At 36.0% G+C, this 19,672-nt stretch overlaps 1 protein-coding gene across 20 annotated transcripts in view; it reads left to right on the top strand.

The window, feature by feature from the left end:
• Nucleotides 1-56: 56 nt before the first annotated feature.
• The window catches only part of Dnase1l3 (deoxyribonuclease 1L3), a 66,787-nt gene continuing 47,171 nt past the window's right edge, over nucleotides 57-19,672 (top strand). For 11 of the 20 annotated variants that reach the window (XM_071619342.1, XM_071619314.1, XM_071619324.1 and 8 more), the window contains exons 1-3: nucleotides 57-222; nucleotides 382-461; nucleotides 4,333-4,420. The gene's annotated coding sequence lies outside the window, so the exon portion shown is untranslated. Of the gene's footprint in view, nucleotides 234-381; nucleotides 462-4,314; nucleotides 4,421-19,672 lie in introns of all 20 variants that reach the window. The other 9 variants (XM_071619345.1, XM_071619334.1, XM_071619344.1 and 6 more) reach the window with 3 other exon arrangements.

Below are 19,672 nucleotides of genomic sequence, written 5' to 3'. Positions count from 1 at the left end.
GCAGACTGGTTTAGACCCGCCTTTTCCGTCCCGTTATATAAAGCGGTTGGCTACCCTGCTGTCAGTCAGAGGCAGCAAGAGCGGCCTGAGAAAGGCTCTGGGTTTGTTTTGCTGGGCGACTTTATGTCAGCTTGGCTGTCAGCTGCGAGAGTGCTTTGAACTTTTAGGTGGAAAATGCCGGAAAGTAACTTCACAGAGTGGAGCGACATTAGCGCGGTGCAGGTGGCCGCCGGGTACCCAAGCGTTGTCTTGGAGACAGGAGATCGTGGGGGCGGTGTGGGTGGAGGCTTACAGAGGTTTCCTTTTGGCGTCCCCTAGGTAGGGGAGGATGCGGCGAAGTGGGTGGGACCGGGAGTTTATTCCCTGTTCTCTTGCCGGCAGGATGTGGAATTCGTGTTTGGCGTCCTAGGCATCCCGGTGACCACGGACATCCCCCTTGCATCCCAGGAGCTGGACATCAGGTATGTCGGGATGAGGAATTAGCAAGTGGTAAGGACTCTGGTAACCGAATGCATTATGGGAATGATAGATAATAGTAGCACCTGTTCATTGCAAACACTCAGTGTTTACCATTTCTCTAGTGCTTTCCAAATGCATGGTAGGCCAGTTCTCTCCCGCTGAGCTATACCCTTACTTCTAACTTTTAGTCTTCCTAGTTGGGAGAACCTTCTGTTCTTTTATCGAGAGAAGATGAAGTGATTGATCTATTAATACGAGCTATATTTTACTGTTTTTCTGGAAGTGAGTTTACCTGCCACTGCTGTCTTCATACAGAAAACATTTATTGAATGTGTACTGTGTTTTGGATACTGTGCTCCATAACTGGTGGAAGAGAGAAATATAAAGAAGGAATGAGGTGTAGTTTTGACCTTCAATTTGATCGAATTCTGAGAAGATAAAGGCAAGATATGCAGGAAAAAAACAAGATATACTTAAATAGGAAATGTAGTAGTACAGAATGGGTGACTGGTTCTCTTTGGGATTTGCTTGACTATGTGGACCATAGTGCCGCTGACTGAGACTGGGAAATATACAGGGAAGAGCCAATTTGGAAGGGAAAGGTTATGAATTCAATTTGAAATGTGAGTTTGAGATGCATGTGGGACATCCAGCACATATGCCCATTGGGCAACCAAGACTTAGTGCCTGAATTAAAGGAAATGACAGGATGATTCAGAAGGAATATGACAACAGGATCAGAAGACATTCAAGAGTATGTTTGTGTTAAAGAGAAGGGTGTAGTTGGGTATGATTTGATTGTCTTTCATCAGATTCTTGGAGTAATCAAGACATAATGATCATATTTGGCTAGCAAGTAGGCAGACTGTTGTAAAGTCAACTGTTACTGAGTTTACTGTGTTCAGACACTATTCTGAGTGTTTTACATGTATTAACTGATTTCATCTTCACAACAATGCTCTGAATTATGTTCACTTTATAGATGAGAAAGCCAATTTACAAGTAAGTTGCCAAAATTACACAGTAGAACCCCATAAAGTGGCACACACCTATAACCCCCAAGCTATTCTGGAGACTAAGGCAGGAGGCTTGCAAGTTTAAGGGCAGCCTTGGCAATTTAGTGATCCCCTGTCTCAAAAAGGAAAAGGTTGTAGCTCAGGGGTAAAGCACTCCTGGGTTCAATCCCCATTACCAAGAGAAAAAAAAGAGAGAAAGGTTTAAACACAAGTTAGGTATGGTGGTACATGCCTATAATCCAGCTACTTGGGAAATGGAAGCAAATGGTTGCCATTGGAGGCCATCCTAGGCAATTTAGGAATATCCTGTCTCAATTTTTTTTTTTTTAAAGCTGGTGATGTAGCTCAGTGTAGAGCACTTGTCTGGCATGCTTAAGACCCTGGGTTTCATCTTCAGCAGCACAAAAAGAAAAGAAAGAGAATATTCAAGCGTAAAGATGTGCAGTGCTCTTAATACCAAAAATTATCCAGCAATTGAAAAGAATATTTAATTGTGGTATATGTGTAAAAAAAATGTAGCCTTTAAAAATTTTAAGAACTAATGACAAAGTAAAACATTTATAATAAGTAAAAGTGTATGAGCCAGTATTATATAAACTCATTTATAGAAAAAAAATTTGCATATCAAAAAAGACTGTATGAAAAGAGCCCAGGGCACTAATAATAGCTTACAAGTTGACATTATTATGGGGTTATTTTGGAGTTTTCTTTATACTTTCACTATTTTTTTCCACATTATCTAAAGTGAAGGTGTTAGAAACATAATAAACAAATGAAATAAAATTTACAGTTTCTGTCCTAAGAGAAACACTACCTATGTGGCAGCTCACAAACCTGTTTGCCCTATGTGGTTTGGCCCCATCCCTTTTGATGTTTAATGAGTTATCTGCAATTGCTATTTTCTCCCCACCTACCATATTTATTCTACTTAGTTCATCTTGTACATTAGCATTTACACAGAGTAGGATTTTTATTACTTTAGTTTAAAAGATCAGATTTACCCTTTAAGCTAATTTGTAAGCTTAAAGTATAAATGAGCTCCAAACTATTTAGACTTCAGAGATAGTTGCAGAATAATTTAACTAAGAAATACAAATATGCTTTTTTGTGTTATATCAGATTTTTTTAAATGGGCCTCTGCAATTGGAGAGACTAAGTTGGATTTTACATTTGGGCTGCCTCCAACATAACAGCCATGTATTAAGTTTACACAGGTACTCAGAAGAGATTTCAAATGAGAGCTATTTGTGGTTCATTGTTCTCCTTCTCAGCCATTATCAGCTCTGCTTTCTTCTTGGCTTTTGTAAGGAACCTTTTCTATTTTTACAAAAGTAGATTTTATAAATTTTCTAACATAATTACTGGTACCAAAGTAAGCTGCCTTTTCAAACCTAGAAAATGTAGTGTTACACTTCTGACCAGAAAACCTTTCAAAATCAAGTTTCAAATAGTTTGAAAAGCACAGTTTGCCTCTTCTTCATGTTTAGATATATTTAAGGTAGAGAAAAGAATTTTAAGTAGGATTATAGATTAAAATGAAACATTCAGCATTCTCTTTTTTTTTTTGAGAGAGAGAGAGAGAGAGAGAGAGAGAGAGAGAGAGAGAATTTTTAATATTTATTTTTTTAGTTTTCGGCGGACACAACATCTTTGTTTGTATGTGGTGCTGAGGATCAAAACTGGGCCGCTCGCATGCCAGGCGAGCGTGCTACCGTTTGAGCCACATCCCCAGCCCCAGCATTCTCCTCTTGATGACCAAGGTCTTCAACCTAAGACCTGTACCATGCATCACCTCTAGGGAAGCTAAATTATTCCTTTTTGCAAAATCCATTTTCATTTATCCAAGGCCATCCAGAAATGGAACTTATGAGCAAATGGAATAATCATGCCATATTCTAAGAGTGGTTCTCAGAATGTGGTCCCTAAGCTACCAGCATCAGCATCACCTAGGAAACTTGTTAGAAATGCACATTTCTGGACCCCATTCCAGAATTAATGAAATCAGAAACTAAGGTGGACTCCTGCAATGTATGGTTTAATAAGCCCACTAGGTAGTACAGGCTCAAATTTGAGAGCCCCTGCTCTAGGTAGGAATCCTTAATGATGTAATTCAGTAGAATTTTTTCTTTCTTTCTTTTTTCTTGTTTTTTTTCTTTTTGGTACCAGGGATTGAACTCAGGGGCACTTGACCACTGAGCCACATCCCCAGCCCTGTTTTGTATTTTATTTAGAGACAGATCTCACTGAGTTGCTAAGCACCTTGCTAAGTTGCTGAGTCTGGCTTTGAACTTGAGATCCTCCTGCCTCAGCTCCTGAGCCACTGGTATTACAGGTGTACGCCACCAAACCTGGCTCAGTAGAGGTTAGATTCAAAACTGTAATTGATCAGCTCAAATGGGACAATACCAGAATTCCATAGAGTAGATTTTAAAATGAGGGAAGATGATGAGGTTCTCTATACTATGATACTTGAATAGATCTAAGGATTTTTACTTTTTTTTTTTTTTTGAAAGTACTAGGGATTGAACCAGGGCCTGAAGCATGCTAGGCCAGTACTCTACCACTGAGGAGCTACATTCCCAGCCCTTTTTATTTTACTTTACTTCACTTCTTGAGTATCACATCTTCTTTATTAAATTTTACATATAACACAGTCTATTTATTCAGCCTTTATTGACTTCTTGGTGTTTTTTAGTTTGGTTTTTGATTTTTTGGTGGTACTGGGGATTGAACCCAAGACCTCATACATGCTAGACAAGTTCTCTTCCACTGAGTTATGTTCTCAACCCCTTAATTGACTTGTTAAATATTTTAAGAATAAACATGACTTGTTCTTCAGCTTTTTCTCTTTTTTAAGTTGACATCTGTGCAGAAGAATTGGAAAATAATGGTCTTCTTCTGGTGCTGTGACTTTGCTAGGAGACGTAGATGCTGTTACTAAACAGGTAGGAACTTTTGCCTAGGTTTTTAGTTTGTGTGAACTGGTCTTTTAAGGAATGGTTCTTGAAATATTAGTGTCTATTTTAAACCAAATTTGAAAAGGGAAACTATTCTAAAATATAACTTTCGAACTTGGTCTTTTTATACTTAGCTCGTATTTCTGTAAATTAAGCATTTTTGGAAGGCATTTAAAAATTTAAAGTCATTCAGAATGCAAATGGATTTACTAAGTAGGATACCACTGTCTGAAAAATTATAATGCAACTTCCAAAAGGAGTTTTGGGTTACAGCCCAAAAAATAGCTTTACAGGATGGAAATTTTTTTAGGTTTTTATTTTATTTTATTTTTCTAAGTTAATAAAGAGCTTTTACTCTCCCAAATTGCATTCAGTGATTTGTCCAGGTTCTTATTTTTGTATATATCTTATATATTCACTCCATTATGATAGGAGATTTAAAATATTGTCACATATATCACTTGATTTTGGATATTTGTTATCATAAGTATGTGATATTAAACTGCATCTCCAGTCACATATGAAATCACTCTGGAGCATTTGATCTGTATCACAAGACTCTGTAGGTGTTTATCAGCCTTTCTATAAGGGTTCTATGGAGGGGGTGGTTTTCTTTAAGTGTCAAAGACTAAAGAGGGCTTAAGAGCTCTTACCATAAGATGTAGAGATGGTGGCACTTCACTGTGTCCTACAGGAATCCCAGCATCTGGCAGAAATCCACACTGACCCAAAAAAAAGCTTACCATATTATTCATTTATCAGTCTTTTCCTGACTAAAGGAAAAGCAGAGAGTATGAGCACTGTGAAGGGTAGAATAGCATAGTAAGCAGTGTGTTTTCTTTAAGAAGATATATTAATGTGATAAAATTGATTTTCAAAAAGGAAAGAAAAATTGTGGTTTTTTAGCTTTTAGAACAATTTGATAAGACTCCATGGCAGTATCCTGCAGAGAGGCTGCATTGAAGGTTACCTTAGACCCCATGAAACTAGACACTTCAGGTTCATGGCTCACTTAGTCTGTGACATACATGTTCCTAGAAATCACAATGCTGCGTAGTCATACAGTAAAAACCACAAAGATGTAGTGCTGGGGCTAGTTGGGACTGTTTCTGTTAATGCCCCAGGTGGTTTTTGTTGAGCACCAGAAGGCATATGGCTAAACAAAGGCATTTACCTTGCTATTTTTATCTTCATTCAGGAACTGTAGAATAGTGAATATAGTGTACCCTTATTCTCCAGCATGTGGAGGGAGAACTATATTTCCAGACTGTCTTCTGTAGTCCTTTAATTTTAAATTTAGCGCCACATTTCAGATGAAAATATTCAGGGATAAAACTTTTTCTAAGGCACTTGTTTTCCTAAGAATACTCAGATTAAGGTTATTTAGTTTTGTTTAACCCAGTGTTTCCTAGCAATCTTTACTATAGGACTTCTTGGTATCTTTAATATGCTAGTATGCATTGTGGATTTCCAGGAAGAGAGATATTCTATGGCTTATTTGATTGTGTCCCAAATTAGGACTATGGGATAAGTCCCCCACCCACAGGATTGTTCAGTTAGCTTCTGAGGGTGGCCATGAAACAGCCATTTGGGAATCTTATAGCTTATAGTTGTTACCTATTTCCAATTTAGTTTGGTAGTGGCTTACTGAAATTGGTTATTTTCATTGTATCTCAATCTAATGTAGAGTATATTCCTCTTTATTGTTTTAGTAATTAGTTTCCCCAAATCCCTGCCTACACAGTATTCTACCATGTTCAAGAACAACTGCCCTTGCCAAGCAGAGTGATTCATGCCAGTAATCCCAGCAACTCTGGAGGCTGAGGAGGGAGGATCACAAGGTCAATTTAGCAGGATCCCATTTCAAAATTAAAAATAAAAAGGGCTGGGAATATGACTCAGTGGTAATGTACCCCTGAGTTCAATCTCCAGTACCAACAACTGCCTAGGATTTTAGGCTAAGCAAAGGAGCAAATACTATGGACATTTGTTGTTGCTTCAAAACTACCTTCCTTGTCAAAGGTAAGACTTCCAAAAAAGAGGGCTGAGATTGTGGTTCAGTGGTAGAGTGCTCACCTAGCACGTGTGGGGTGCTGGGTTCGATCCTCAGCACCACATAAAAATACATAAATAAAATAAAGGTATTGTGTCCAACTATAACTAAAAAAGAATATTTTTTTAAAAAAGACTTCTAAGAAATTATAGTGTTTTTAATTTGAAATTATAATAATGCAGATTAAGGAAACATTTGAAAACTATACATGCTTAGTGTAAAAGAATATATTTCATAATGTATTCTTAGATAAGGTTTTGTAGAGATTTTACACTTGATATATCCCTTAGTGTCCATGGGATAATTTGTATACTCAGTGTTCTAAGGATACATTTACAGTCCTCCAAATAATCGAGTAGCTTTTTCCTCTCATACTGCTATCCTTGACAAATCAGTCTAAACATTTTATATACATATCCTTTGGTACTGGAGATTTAACTCAGAGCCACTTTACCACTGAGCCACATTCCCAGCATTTTTTTTCTTACTTTTTATGTAGAGACAGCATTTCACTAAGTTATTGAGACTGGCTTCAAACTTGCAATCCTTTTGCTTCAGCCTCCCAGATCTCTAGGATTACAGGCATGCACATAACATCTAGCTTAAAAATTTATATTAAAGAAAGAGAATGTCTTTACATTTCTTTATTTTTCTATGATCCATGTAAATATGACTAAAAGTTTTGTGCTAATCCCACTCTCTGTGACACGCCCCTGAGTTTTATTTTAGTTTTGTTCTTCAACAGGCTTGATGCTCATACCTCTGGAGCAATAGGAATTGGTTTGGGATTTGTTATTGCAGTTGCTATAGTGGCTAAAGATAGTAACTCTTGGTTTCTGTGAAAAGGGAGACAGTGCACTTGAGTTTTCTGCACTGAAACTGGAAACCATGTACAGGTAAAGCAGTTCTGAACCAGATCATCTCCTTTTCCTAAATGTGAAAAATTATACATGAGACCCATTTGCCTAAAAATTACCAGGTGTTCTCCATGTGGCTAGGCACTCTGGGCATAGCACTGCACTAAGTGTTGACAATCCTAGAGTAAGGGTCTTTACTCTTTCAGAATAATGTGTTCATGGCTTCCTCAACTGCATACTAAAAATTTGCAAAAGTGTGGAAAATTGTTTTGAGGTCACTGAAAAAAAATTAGTACTAAAAGAAGCTGTTTCCCTTTACAAAAATAAAACTTCATGTGGGCCATGGTGGTACACACCTGTAATCCCAACAACTTGGGAGGCTGAGGCAGGAGGATCCTGAGTTCAAAGCCAGCCTCAGCAAAAGTGAGGTGCTAAGCAACTCAGAGAGACTCTATCTCACTGATAGAGTCTCTAAATAAAATACAAAATAGGGCTAGGGATGTGGTTAGTGGTGAGTGCTACTGAGTTCAATCCCTCGTACAGAAAAAAAGAAAAATAAATAAACCCCGCTGGGATGTGGCTCAGTGGTAAAGTGCCCCTGCGTTCAATTCCTGGTACTAAATAAATAAATATATAAATAAATCTCAGCATATGTCTGATTTCTATTTGAATGCTTTCACCCAAAACATTAGATCATTAAACTATACCATTCATTTTGATCATGGTTTGTGTTTCTTGGGGACCATCTTTACTTTTAGGAAATATACCCTGAAGTGCTTAACAGTAAAGTATCACAATATATGCAATTTACTTTCAATTAGTTAAAAAATGTATATTTATAGAGCCAGTTAAAGCCTTGTTAACAACTGGTGGATCCAGCTGAAGGATACTGTATATTTCTTCAATACTCCTATAGGATTGAAAATTAACCAAATAAGGGAAATATGTCACTCAATGAAAACACCATTGCCCAACATGCTTTTCAACATTCTTTACACTACTAATCATAACTGTGTGCTCTTTGCATGATAAGTATCACAGTAACCCATGTATCACAAACAGATGCTTATATTTATCTGTGATATCCCAGTGCAGGGATTCCTACATTCCTTGTTATTTCATAATCCTTTCATAGAGGATTATGAAATAACAAGAGAAATAGGACTGCGCTTTTCTGGATGACACTTTTCTCATACTTTCAAAGACTCTTATGACCTCAATTTAAGAACCATCATCCTAAAAGGACACAATCCCTTAGGCCACAAGGACCTAAGTTTAATAAAGATGACACAAAATCAATGAGGATATCAAATCTTGTAAAACAGTGTAGAAAATGAAAACCAGAGATAATTTTCTACCCTTTACTTTGGAAAACTCTTTTAAGGGTGACTTTGCAGGGTGTGGTGGTGCACGCCCATAATCCCAGTGACTGAAGGATCACAACTTAGACACTGTCTCAAAAAATGAAAAGGGCTGGAGATATCGTAAGGTCCTTGCTTAGCATTTGGATGGCCATCTTAAATGACAGTCAACATTTTAAGGAAAAAGTTTCACTTTCCTGCCCCAGGGCCTTTCTGAAAAAGACTCACCACTCCCTCATACCAACCCAACCCTAACCATCTGCATTAGGACCCAGCCGCATTAGGATCCAGACTGCTCTGAGCCTCCCCCATAAAAGTCCCAGAACTCAAGCCTGTTTTGCCTTTCTCTCCTATAGTGAGATGGCCTTTATTTGTCAGCTCTGACAAACTCTCATGTGTATCTCTGCCTGGTCTCCATCTTTCATGTCTCGCTTACCCATCTCTCATTCCTCACTTTCCCTTCAGTAGTGATGCACCCCTGCATTCAATCCCCAGTACTAAAAGTAAACTAATTTATGTTTCAGGTTTTTTTCCACCTCTTCTATAAAAATCGCTGAGTGATGAGACATGCGGTCTCATGTAAGAGTAGCTACTGATGGCTACCAACAGAAAGTATGACTCTATTAAAGAACTTCATGGCAGTATCTTCCCATTATCACACTCCACAGGGCCAGTGGATATCTTACATACTTCTCTAATTCTCACTACCACCCTCTAAGGGTGAGGTAGTGAGATGAAGAAATTAAGTCTCAAAAAATTTAAGCAAATTATTATTCGAGGCCATGACAGTTGTCCCCAGCAAAGCTCTGAAACCTGGCCCTCTCTATAGTTTATTCAAATATATGTCATAATTTTTCCACCAAACTCTATATCATGACATTTCTAATTTGTTTCTCTTGTGAAGGACTTTAACCTCTGTACAGCTTAGCACAGTTGCCTTCAAATGTTCACACTAACCTTTCCATTTCTAAACCACCAAAATATACTTTTGTAACAGTGGTCTACTTTATGCTTTGAATATAGCCTTTGCCACCGCAGCTTTTTTTTTTTTTGTACCAGGGATTGAACTCAGGGGCACTTGACCACTGAGCCACATCCCCAACCCTATTTTATATTTTATTTAGGGACAGGGTCTCGCTGAGCTGCTTAATGCCTTGCTTTTGCTGAGGCTTGCTTTGAACTCGTGACCCACCTATCTCAGCCTCCCGAGCCACTGGGATTACAGGGGTGCACCAGTGTGCCCAGCTTGCAACTTATTTTTAAAATAGACATATTTCTTTCTTCCTCTCTCCCTACTCATCCCTAATCTCAGGAACAGTGGATTACCTTTCTTCCCCATTTTAGGTAGATTTGTGTGTCCTTAAGCACACACACCTAGGAAGGAAGTAATCCAGACTTTGGGGATGGTACCAGATCTCAGAAATTACTATCTCCCTAATTAACAAGTGAATTAAAACTCCAACAGAGAATTTAAGGAAGGTAGCCTTTAAATTACCTCTTTAAAAGCTTCCTTTTCTGGGCTGGGGTTGTGGCTCAGTGGTAGAGCACTCACCTAGCATGTGTGAGGCACTGGGTTTGATCCTCACCATCACATAAAATAAATGAACAAATAAAAGGTATTGTGTCCATCTACAACTAAAAAATGTGTGTGTGTTGTGTAGGTTTTTTGTTTTTGTTTTTGTTTTAAGCCTCCTGTTCCTGCTGATGAGCAGAATCACAGTCTCTGGGACAGGGGTCATCTGTGTTTTTCCTTTGCTAGCAAAGCAATAACCCTTCTTTTTCCTTTTTCTCAAAACCTTATCCTCGTTATTGGATTGGCATCAGGGACAAGGGCCAAGCTTTCAGTAACACTTTTACTCTCTAAACCTTAAGATTGCCTCTTCCAAAAAGAACTCCCAAATCCCCTCAATCTGTCACTCCCATGATGCAATAGGGCAATACTTAAAGCCCAACATTATTTGGGCTGGGATTGTGGCTCAGCAGTAAAGTGCTCACCTAGCATGGGCGGGACCCGGGTTCAATCCTCAGCACCACATAAAAAAATAAAGGCATTGTGTTGTGTCCATCTACACCTAAAAAATAAATATTTTTTAAAAATAAAATAAATTTAAAAAATATGAGTGTTAGTCAGCACTTCATTGCTATAACTAAAATACCTGACAAGAACAACTCAGAGGAGGAAAAACTTATTTTTAGATCACGATTTCATATGTTCAGTCCATGGTTAGCCAACTCCATTGCTCTGGGTGCAAGATGCAGCAGGATATTGTGGCAGAAGGGCTTGGTAGACAAAAGCTGTTTCACTCCAGGTGGCCAGGAAGCCAAGAGAGTTGGGGAAGGGTCCACAGGGAAGATGAAGAACCCTTAAAAAAGGGCACTCTCTCAGTGACCCACCTCTTCCAGTCACATGGCACTGCCTACAGTTACCATCCAGTTAGTTCATTCAAATGAGGTTGTACATATTAGATTTAGCTCTCATAATCTAAACATTGCACCCCTGAATATTCCTATATAAAAACAGGAGCTTTGGATCAGTGGGTGAAGGGTACTAGCAGGTATGTACACCCATGTGTAACCTCAGGGCAGAATTCTTCACACTGAGAAAACAAAAAACTTTCAAAGATTCTAGCTGGATGCCTCACTGGTTTCATTTCATCATCCAATTAACTGATGTCATTGTACCTGGACCTCTCCCCCTTAGCTGTCCCTGGTATCTCTCCTAGGGCCCTTGAGGGACCCTACCAATAACTACTTAAATATGAAAACACACACACACACACACACACACACACACACACACGTTTTCTCTAGTTTCGTACTTTAGGGATTGAACTGGAATGTTCTGGAATGGGAACACACCAAATGGAGGGTATAGGAATTAACTACCCTGATCAGGTGGAGAATACATGGTTCTACTCCACTCACTATGTGGGGAACATAGGGACCACCTCCCTCATGGGGTGAATGACACAGGGACCTACTTCCCTCAGTGGGGAGGGCATGGAGATCTACACCCCTAATCTAGCAGAGAACACAGTGATCCATTTCCCAAACTGAGCCAAAGGCACAGGGATATCCATATATATTTTCATATATGGGTTCATAGATTCATATGTAGTATATTCATATATATGTTCATATACACACACACGTTTTCTCTAGTTTCGTGCTTCAGGGATTGAACTGGAATGTTCTGGAATGGGAAAACATTATAAGGAATGTACAGGGATTAACTCCCCTGATAGGTGTAGGATGCATGGTTCTACTTTACTAACCAGGTGAAAGACATGAAGATCCCTCCCTTCATGGGGTGAAGGACACAGGATCCTACACCCCCTATGGGGACAATTCCTAACACAAGGTAGAGGGCGTGGAGATCAACTCCCTTCATCTAGCGTAGGGCTAGATACATATACATATATTCATGTATATATGTATGAATATATTAACGTATCTATACATATAGCTACACATATGACATACTTATGTCTTCTTCAGTTTCATACATTGAGAGTTGAACTGGAATATTCTGGAATGGGAAATCATTAGATGGGATTAACTCCCTGATTAGGTAGAGAATACATGGTTCTATTCCCCTCACCACGTGGAGGGCATGGGAAAGTATTCCCCAAATGGGCTGAAAAACATTGCAACAGCACTACACCAACGGAGAAATACTCCCATTATGGGGCAGAGGGCATGGACTCACATAGTCTAGCAGACAGCATGGTGATCCATTCCCTATTCTGAGCAGAAGACACAGGTATATAATTCACATAAATATTTATATATATTCATATTGCATGAAATGAATATGTATATATAAAAATGTGGACATCAATATGAATATAAATATGCACGTGAATATGTGTGTGAATATATGAACATGAATATGAATATTATGTATGAATATTGTTATTAATACATACATGAATATTATCATAAACGTGCATGAATATGAACATGAACCTGTATGTGTGCATATGAATATTTGTACATATGAATACAAATATGAACATGATTATTAACATAAATATGAATATAAATGCATGCGTGTACACAAATATGAATGTATATGAATATGAACATGCACACAAATATGAACCCATGTAGACATACCTGAATGCATGTATGAATATGAACATACACATGAATATGAATATGTACACATACCTGACTACATGTATGAATATGTTCATGCACATGAATGAATATGAATGAGTACATGAATATGAATATCAGTGTGCATAAGATATGTACATGTGCATATAATTACATGAATATAAATATGTACATATATTTGTAAATGAATATGAATATGTACATGTGCATGAATATGCACATGAATATATACATGAATAGTATATACTAATATGAATGTGAGCATGTACATAAGTATTGTGATTTTGATATATGAATATAAATGTATGTATGAATATCTTTATGAATATACAAATAAATGTACATGTATATGTAAGCAGGTATATATGAATAAAATCCCAGTGCTTTTTGCTTATATGGGGAATGGATCACCCTGCCCTCTGCTGGAGGAGGTGAGTATTTATCCACACCCCCCACATCAGGAGGACTATTGGTTCCCAAGTGGGAGTAGGTCTCTGGGTCTTTCACCCCATGAGGAGAGTAGATACCCATGAACTCCACCTAGTAAGTTGATTTTATCTTCCACCCGAGAAAGGGACTTTCACTGTATGGTCTACCTGATAACACTCCAGAATATTCCAGTTCAAATCTTAATAGTATGAAGTATGGATAGATGGATCTATATGTGTATCTACAGATGAATCTATAGATAGGTCTACAGATGGATCTACACATGAATCTACAGATCAATCTAAAGATGAAATATTCCAGTGCCTTTTGCTCAGTATGGGGTATGGTACGCTGTGCCCAAATGAGAGAATAGAACTCCGTACCGTCCCAAAAGTGAGGGGAGTAGTTTCTCAGGAGAAATAGGTACCTGTGTACTACACATATTGAGGGACACAGGTTCCCATACCCTCCATGGGGGTGGGGGGTGGGCGGGTAGAACCATGTATAATCCACCCAATCTGGGGAGTCATTTCTGTGCAGTCCTAAAGATTTCACATTCCAGATTATTCCAGTTCTACACTCAAAAGTATGAATGGAAAAAGCATTAATATGTATATGAATATATTTATCATATGAATTAATATGAATATGTATATATAAATATGTACATCAACATGAATATGAATGAGAATATGTACCTGAATATTTATGTGAATATACATGAACCTGAATATGAATATGTGCCCCAGTCTGGCTGGGCACAATTCAGGAGCCACTTGTCAAAAGAAACAAACTTTATTTTTAGAACACACACCACACAGCTCTTTAGGAAAAACCTCAGAGCCACTTGTCAAAAGAAACGAACTTTATTTTTAGAACCACACCACACAGCTCCTTAGGAAAAACCTCAGAGCCCAACTGCCACCACCAAGCCTCTCAACCTCCCTGACCCCTCCTGCTCTTGAGGCTGATTGGCTGGGTCATGTGGGCGGAGCCAAAAAAGTCCCCCAATGAGCAGCTCCGTGGTCTGAAAGGGCAGGGAAACAGCCCAATGAGCATCACTGCAGAGGAGCCAATCAGTTGGCAGCTAGAAGTTTTCTGGGGCCGCTGTGAGCCAATCATCAGCTGGCAGCTGGAAGTTTGCTGGGGCCCCTTCGACTGTGGCTCTCAACAAATATGTATGCATGTAGATTTGTACATGAATATCAATATAAAAATATGTGAATATGAACACACATGAATATTCATGTAAATATGTACACAAATATGCATATAAAATGAACATAGATACTAATATGTACAAATATAAATACATGCATGTACAGATACATGTATGTTATAAATATACATGTACAGATGTATATTTATATATAATATAAATACATGCATGTACAGATACATGTATGTTATATAAATATAAATATGTACATGTACAAAATGTGCATATGAATATAAATATGTTCACAAATATGAAAATGTACTTGCACAAATAGACAAATATGAGAGTATATGTACATGTACATGTAAAATATGCATACGAATATGAATGTGTACATGAATAGGAATATATGTACAAATATTAGAATGTACAAGTATATGAATATGAAAGTATACATGTACATGCAAACATGCATACAAATATGAATGTGTACATGTATATGAATATGAACATGTACAAGTATGTGTTCATATACATGTACATGAATATGGGTGCAAATATGTACATGAATGTGACCATGTGTATGAATATGAATATTGCATGAAAAGTGTATGAATAGGAATATGAAGGTACATGTGTACATGTACATAATATGATAATGATAGATACATTTATATGTATATGAATGTTAATGTGAATATAACCTCCATTTGATGAGATCCCATTACAGAATGTTCCAGTTCATACTCTAAAAAGATGAAATTGGGGTGGATACTGGGGCAGATACTATTACAGATGGATCTAGAGAGATGGATCTATATAGAAAGATGAAACTAGTTAGATGGATGAATCTAGATAGATGGATTGATCTACATAGATGGATTAACATCAATAGATGAATCTAGATATATAAATAAATCTAGATAGATGAATCTAGATAAATGGATGAAGATTTGTAAATGAATCTAGATAGATGAATCTAAATGGATGAATATAGATGGATGAATCTAGATAGATAAATCCAGATAGATAAATTAATCTAGATAGGTGGAAGGATTTAGATAGATGAATCTATATAAATATGAATACAGTATACATGTACAGTCCTTCTGATGATTTCCCATCCAGATTGTTTCTAGTTCTATCCTCAGAGTATGAATGGAGAAGGCATAAAAATTTATATGAAGATAATTATTATTTATTGGAATATTAATATCTATATTTGAATATGTACATTAATGTAAATATGAATGAGTATAGGTACATGAATATTTATGTGAATATATGTGATCCAAATATGAATATGTATGCTTACAGATGTGAATATGTATATTTGTACAAGAATATTAACATGAAAATTATGAATATGAATGTAAAGACATGAATATGTGTGATCTATAAATAAATATGAATATGCATGTGAAATGAATATATGTATGAATATGTCCATGCACATGTACAGGTATATGAACATAAATATTAAGTGCATATGTGCATGAATATTAATGTGTTCAAATAGAAAAATGTACATGTGCATGTACATAAACATGAAAGTGTACATGCATATGTACAAAAACGTGTATGAATATCAAAGTGTACATGAATATGAATGTGTACAAATGTGAAAATATACATGTACCATACATGATTAAGAAAGTATACATGTACATGCAAATATATGTATGAATGTGTACATAAATATTTGTGTGTACAAATATGAAAATGGACATGGACATGGACATGGATATAAAAGTGTACATATACATGCAAATAGAAATATGTATATATAACAAGAATTTTTACATGTACACAAACAGATAAGTATGTGTACATATCAATATGTACATGAATAGTAATATGAATGTACACATGTACATGAATATGAATATTTGTGTTAATGTGTATGTGAATATAACCTCCATTTGATGACAGAATGTGACAATTAATGCCCTAAAGAGATGAAACTGGGATGGATACTGGAGCAAATGCTATATAGAGAAATCGATATAGATAAGGCTGTGTAGATGAATCTATATGAATATGAATATAGTGTACATGAAGAGCCCTTCTGATGAGTTCCAAATCCAGCTGTTTTCAGTTCTACCCTCAAAATATAAATGGAGAAGCCATAAAAATGTATATAAATATATTTATGATTATTTGTATGAATATCTATTCAAATATGTATATTAACATTAATATGAGTGAGTATAAGTACCTTAATATTAATGTGAATATATGACCCAAATATGCATATGTATGCATATGGATGAGGATATGTATTTGTACATGAATATTAATATGAAAATGTATGAATATGAATGTGAACCATATATGAATATGAATGTGTGTATGATCTATACATAAATATGAGCAGGCATATGAAAAGGAACATGAATATAAATATGTGTATGAATATGTCCATACACACATACAGGTATATAAGATGAATATGTGTTTAAATATAAAAATATATATGTGCATGTACAGAACATAAAAATGCAACATACATGTACAAAAAGATGCATACACATATCAATGTATAATGAATATGAATATGTGTACAAATGTGAAAATGTACATGTACATGAATATGAAAGTATACATGTACATGATAATGTGTACAAATAAATATGAATCTGTACAAGAAAGTATAAATATGAAAGTTTGTTCAAATATGAAAATGACATGTTTCAGTACAAAATGTCCCAGTTAAAACCCCAAAATGATGAAATCAATAAGAATGAGTACGAATATGAAAATGTACATGTACACAAATAGAAATCTAGAGAGGAATATGAACATGAATAATTGCAAGAATATGTACATGGATATGGATATGAATATGAATGAGTATATATGCAGACAAATATGAATATGTATAATATATGGATGTTTATGAATATTAATATGAATACAGTGTACAGGTACATAAATGACTATATACATGTACAAGTATATTAATATGAATGTGGATGTATACATGAATGAGTAGGTACATGTGTATTAAGAGAAATATGAACACAAATATATGTATAAATATAAATATATACATGTACATGTGCCTGTACATAAATATGTACATATACACATACAGGAGTATGAAGGTGTGCAGAAATATGAATATGGAACATGTATAAATATGAATATGTACATGTGCACACATAAATATGTACACATATGCACACATTCAATTTCATGTACATGTATATATTAATACATATTTTCAGGGCTGGGGATATGGCTCAAGTAGCATCGCGCTTGCCTGGCATGCGTGAGGCACTGGGTTCGATCCTCAGCACCACATAAAAATAAAATAAAGATAATGTATCCACCTAAAGCTAAAAAATAAAAAAATACATATTTTCATATTTATGTGCTTAATATGAATATGTACATGTACACATGCATAAGTATGAAATGAATGTGTAAATATATATGGATATTGGTATGGTATGAACATGTAAATGTACACATACATGACTATGAATATTAAGGTGTAGTGTACATAAATATGAATGCATGTGGACATGTACACAAAATCGAATAAGTGTATGAATATGCATAGGTACATGTACCTTAAAAAGTACATGAATAGGAATATAAACATCCACACATACATATGCATGAATGATTGTGAATGTGTGCATAAATGTTTAATCATATGTATGTGAACATCAATATAAATAAATATACCATCAATCTGATGAGATCCCACTCCAAAATGTTCAAGTTCAAACCCCAAAATGATGAAACTGGGGCAGATACTCTAGAGATGAAATCTCTAGAGATGAAATCTGCATTCTAGCTCAGTCATTGTAGTGGGGAATTTTCCTCCTAGTATGCTTCAATCCCCTAATAGAAAATAATAAAACCATCCAAACACTTATGTTTGGGAGTCATCACCACACTATTTGTAATTATCTGTACATTAACCCAAATAATATTAAGAAAAAATCGTTGCATTCTCCACCTGAAGTCAACTGGAGTTAATAATAGTGACTATTGGTATTAATCAACCTTAGAGACTAGCAGTTCTTCACATTTACACAAATGTATTCTCTTTTTTTTTTTTAAAGAGAGAGACAGAGAATTTTTTAATATTTATTTTTTAGTTTTTGGTGGACACAACATCTTTATTTTATTTTTATGTGGTGCTGAGGATCGAACCCAGCGCCCTGCGCATGCCAGGCAAGCGCGCTACCACTTGAACCACATCCCCAGCCCACAAATGTATTCTTAAAGCTATATTATTTATGTGTTCTGGATCAATTATTCATAACTTAAATGACAAACAAGATATTCAAAAGATAGGAGGACTGTTCAAAATCCTGCCATTTACCTCTTCCTTACTTATTATTGGAAGACTAGCACTTAGGAATGCCTTTTCTAACTGGATTTTACTACAAACACCTAATTATTGAATCTGCATACGGGTCGTATACCAATGCCTGAGCCCTAATTACACTCATTGCTACCTCCCGTACAGCCATCTATAGCATATGAATTATCTTTTATGCCTTCCTTGGACAGCCTCGATTCTCTACACTAATTTCTATTAAAAAAAAACAATCCCCAACTAATTAGTTCAATTAAACTCCTTTTAATTGGCAGTGTTTTCAAAGGATTTCTCCTATCTAATAATATCCCTCCCTTTTATAAATACCCAACTCATAACTATACCTTTATATTTTAAAACTACAGCTTCACTAATCACAATTGCCATATAATTAAATCAATTAACTCTTAATCTTAAAACTAAATACTATTCCAATATTCCAAATTCTCAAACATATTATTTTCCAATTACAATGCGTTGACTATATCCCCACCTAAACCTCACTACAAGTCAAAAATCAGCATCAACCCTATTAGACTTAATCTGATTAGAAATAACAACTCCAAAATCAATTGCAAGCCTCCAAATTATAGCCAACCATAACTTTCAATCACAAAGTTTTAATTAAATTATTTTTCTCATTCCTACTATTATTGTAGCATTAGCAATTGTAATCTAATTACCACAAATAATTTCAGTTACAATAAAGATACTAACAAAGATCAACCAGCAACAACCATCAATCAACTCCCATAATCATATAAAGTAGCCACCCCACGAAATCCTCAAGAATTAACACTAATTCATCACCATCCAACATTACGCAGTCCTCTAAATTTTTAAACTCAATTACAATCTCCACTTCATCATACAGCACTGTTAATAAAACAATCAATAATTCTATCAAAAAGCCTAATAAT

The sequence above is a fragment of the Marmota flaviventris genome, chromosome 1 (genome assembly GCF_047511675.1).
Source record: "Marmota flaviventris isolate mMarFla1 chromosome 1, mMarFla1.hap1, whole genome shotgun sequence".
Taxonomy (NCBI): domain Eukaryota; kingdom Metazoa; phylum Chordata; class Mammalia; order Rodentia; family Sciuridae; genus Marmota; species Marmota flaviventris.
This window is presented reverse-complemented; position numbering and strand designations above follow the sequence as displayed.